Source organism: Tupaia chinensis, unplaced genomic scaffold (assembly GCF_000334495.1).
Source record: "Tupaia chinensis unplaced genomic scaffold, TupChi_1.0 Scaffold150028_1, whole genome shotgun sequence".
NCBI lineage: Eukaryota > Metazoa > Chordata > Mammalia > Scandentia > Tupaiidae > Tupaia > Tupaia belangeri.
The window spans coordinates 19,797-24,158 of record NW_006209869.1 but is presented as its reverse complement, the minus strand read 5'-3'; positions in this window follow the sequence as shown (position 1 = coordinate 24,158).

The window sequence follows — 4,362 nt, the reverse complement described above, 5'->3', positions numbered from 1 at the left end:
AAGGAGGGGACAGAGAGAGAGAGACAAGAGAGAGACAGAAAGAGATAGAGATGGAAAAGAGACAGAGTGTGAGAGAGAGACAGAGGTGGAAGGAGGCAGAGAGAGAGAGAGAGAGCACAGAAAGAAAGGAGAGACCAAGAGAAAGGGAGGGATGCCCAAAGAGAGCCAGAGACAGTTAAAGACATACAGAGAGGGATAAAGAGAGATGAGAAACAGAGACAGATGGACAGAAGGCAAAAGATAAAACCTAAAAGTGACAGAGGCCGACACAGGTGGAAAAACTGAGATGAGACAGAGGTATTTGGAGTCAAAGAGTCTGAGAGGAAGTCCATGAGATCTCAGGTGGCAGACTAGGATGGGCCCAGGGCAGGTGGTGCTGGTGTGTGTGTGACAGGGGGACGTGGATCTATTTGGCCTGTGGCTCTGCCCTCAGCCAGCTACCAGGGAAATCCAGAGGATCACTGGGTCTCTACACCCCAGTCCCCACTCTCCTGCCCTATAATACCTCCCCCAAATATTAACAGTGACAACACTACCTTGTCTCATGCTGACACAGACCTGTGCCTAGTCTGTTCTGAGCATTTTCTTCATGTACGATCATCTCTCTCTCTCTCTCTCTCTCTCTCACACACACACACACACACACACACACACGCACAGTCGCTGCCCAGTTTGGGTCCCCATAAGGCAAGGATGAAGGTTCTCCAGCCATGGCCTCAGAACTCCGTAGGTCAGGGAGCTCTCCTGACCACACAAACTGTAGCTGGGGAGACTAAGACCCAGAGACAGCAGAGGGCAAGGATGAACCCTTGGGTCTGTTTGCCCACTGCCCAACCCCAGAGGGAGTTTACCATTCCCATCTTACCTCTCTGAACCTCAGTGTCTTCATAAACAAAGTGGGAGCCCTGGGGCCAGAAGGTGGCATGGTGGTTAAGAGCGCTGGACTTTTCACATGGCTGACCACGGTTCGAGTCCCGGACCTGGCAACTTGCTTTCTCACTTTCCCTCTCTCTCTCTCACTCTGTCCCTCTCTGGTCAAAATAAAATAAATAAATAAAGTTAAATAAAATAATTCTTAAAAAAAAAAATAAATGATGAAGTGGGAGTCTTGAGCAGGAAAGAAAAAAGGCCACGACTTCCCATTTATTGAGCTACTGTAGTGTGCCACACCCCATACTGAGCCCTCATCAGTAAGAAAGAACAATGACAAAGATAACGACACCTGTGACTTAAGTTGTGATGGTTTCAGGACACAGACTCTGGAGCCAGCCCACCCTTGTGCATAGACCTCCCTAACCACCAACTGGTTAGGTGAACTTTCCTCATCTGTAAAAATGGGATAATGATCGTAATGACTCCGTAGGGTGAATGGAGACACTAAATGACTTTTACTCCATGTTAAATGACCAACTCATTTGAATCTGAGATCTCAATAAATGTTAATTATTCTTATTTATTGAGTACTGTATACCAGGAATAGCACTCAGTCCTTTTTTTAAAAAAGTTTATTTCATTGATTTTTTTTTTATGAGAGGAGAGAGACAAGTACTATCTATAGGGTCTCACCCACCATGCTGTGATCCTCCCTGCCAGCCTCCCAGCCAGCCAGGATTATAGGCATGCAGGCGCACCTGGCATATTCAGGTTGATTTAAGATCTGAAACCAGGTCTTGTGCATGGCTTCAGTATCTAATAGTGGTGCGCTACCACCGGCCTCACCGTGACTGGACTAGTACTTGCCCCCTTTTAACAATACTCTTCTGTTCATTTTAGTACTAAGGCTAATATTATGCCAACACCAATAGTAATACTACTGTTAATTCTAATATTGATACTAGCACTCATGCTACTTTTAATAGTAATACTAATCTAGGGGCTGGCAGGTGGCATGGTGGTTGGGATGCTGGACTCCCATATGGCTGATCACAGTTCGAGTCTCAGATGTGACAGCTTGCTTCCTCACTTTCCATTTCTCTCTCTCTTTCTGTCTCACTATGTATGGTCAAATTAAAAATAATAATGATGATGAATAAAATTATATAAATTTAAAAACAGTAATACTAATCTAATATGGATTCTAATCTAACATTAATACTATTTTTAATACTATATCAAAACTACTTCTACACTAATAATGATTATTCATCCTAACAACAATAATGATAACAACACAAACACTAATTCAGATACTATTAGTCGTTGGGAAAGTCATGATGCGTTTTTGCATAGAAAAATACAAGAGTCGGGGCCAGCAGGTGGCATGGTGGTTAGGGCGGCTGGACTCCCATGTGGCTGACTACTGGGCCGCTGGCCTCCCATGTTGCTGACTACGCTTCGAGTCTCAGACCTGGCAGCTTGCTTTCTCACTTTCCTTCTCCCTCTGTCTCTCTCTGGTCAACTTCAAGAAACTCAAATAAAACAACAACAATGAATAAAATACTTATTAAAAAAAGAAAAAGAAAAATACAAGAGTGACCCAATAATACTTTTTGGAAGTTTTATTTATTTCTTCCATGAGTAAGAGACAAAGTGAGAGAGAGGGAGTAAGAGAGAGGCAACACTCCCAGTGGGGTCTTGACGAAGTGATCCATCCTCCAGTCTCAGCCAGTCCTGGATTATGGGCATGTATGTGCCCAGTGTACTCAGGAAGGTCTCTGGACATGAACCAGGTACCTTCCCATGTGGGTCAGCCTTGCAAAGTGTGATGTTTTACTACTGGGCCGCTGTCTAGTCCTAATGTCAATATTTTTGCTGGCATCAATATAATAATAATAACAACAGCAGCATGCCTTGCCCAGTGACCAGGCACTGTGCTAAGTTCTTTCCATGCATACTTGTATCCTATTCTCAGAAGGTTCTTGTAGGTGTGTGAAATTTCCCCCATCTTCCAGATGGAGTAGTTGCAGAGGAGTAAAGATATGCTCAAGCAAGGCCCTGGGTTCTTGTCTGAGCTCTAACACTGATTTGCTGCATGATTCCTGGGCAAAGCCCCCTCTGAGCCATAGTTTCTTCACCTGGAAAATGAGTATAATCATAACTATCACCCCCCGCCATGGAATATAACCACTCAGCGCAGGGCCTTCTGAGCATGCCATAAATGGTGTGCTCTATAAACGGTAACTCATCATTGCTCTTATTATCAGAAATGGCAGTTGCAATGTCAGGGACCAGGTAGGGAAATCTGTCCTCATAGCGAAGGGCAGGCTGGATGCATGTCTAAGTCAAGGAGTGACAACTAGACCTACACTCTGTTTCTTCATTCCTGGAGTGAAAGAAGGGCTCAGGAAGGGAAATAAAGGGTGGAGAGTGGGGTGCTTCAAAGCCCTGCCTCCATCTAGAGCTAGAAACCCTGAGGCTGTGCCTCAACCCATTCCCTCCCCCATCCCCGGGGACGGGGGCACAGGCCCAGAAGTCTGCGGGTGGCAGTTCAGCCAGCAGGGAGGCAGCTGGGAGTGGGCAGATAAGGGAATCAGCAGAGGCCAGGCCTGGCTTCCCAGCCACAGGGCCTTCTCTGTCAGGCCTCCATTTGAGACTTGACTCCAGTGATCTCTCTTCCCGGAAGCCTTCCCTGACTGGTTCCCTCCCTCCTGGCATCTTCTAGGGTTCTGGAGCTCCTGCTTGGTCCAAGCCCTTGGGATTTGGAGATGTGGACTATTTGTGCCTCTTCTGGACTGTGGAGTCGCCTGGGTGGGGATGAAGACCTGACTCGTCTTGGTGTCAATAGGCCTGAGAGAAACATCAACCAAAGCCTGGCTAAGGAGTCTAACTTTTGCACTTAGAACAAAGTGTTGGTTTTATTTTATGTTACAGAAAATATAAGGGATGATATAACAAGCGTTCACTGTCAAACATGAATAGGAACAGTCTTCCAAAAGTGTGTGGAAAAATGGAATTAAAGTATGAATTTTATTTTCATACAAAAAAAGATTGAAATCCATGCATAGTTTCTTCATAATATGCATTTTCTGGAACTTTGTGAAGACCTCCCTCATATTTTGCCTTATTTACTTCAGATTGTTTTGAAAAGAAATATGATATTAAAGATATAGTTGAAAGACTTGTACCAATTCCATTCCTCTCTCCTTCTACTACCTTGAGGTTGGCGTTCATCTTCTTCATGAGTATTTCTACTCTGTTTCTACATAAGTAGGTCCCCATAAACACCATATGATCTGAGGGGGTGGGGTTGGCGTTTTTGCACATCAGGGACACGGAATCATACAGTGTGTGCTGCTTTTGCTCGGCAGAATGTCTGTGATATTCTTCTAGGTTGTTGGGTGTATCAATAATACATTCTTGGGGGAACCAGCAGTTAGCGTAATGGCTATGTCGCTGGACTCCCACGTAGTCGACTGCGGTTCG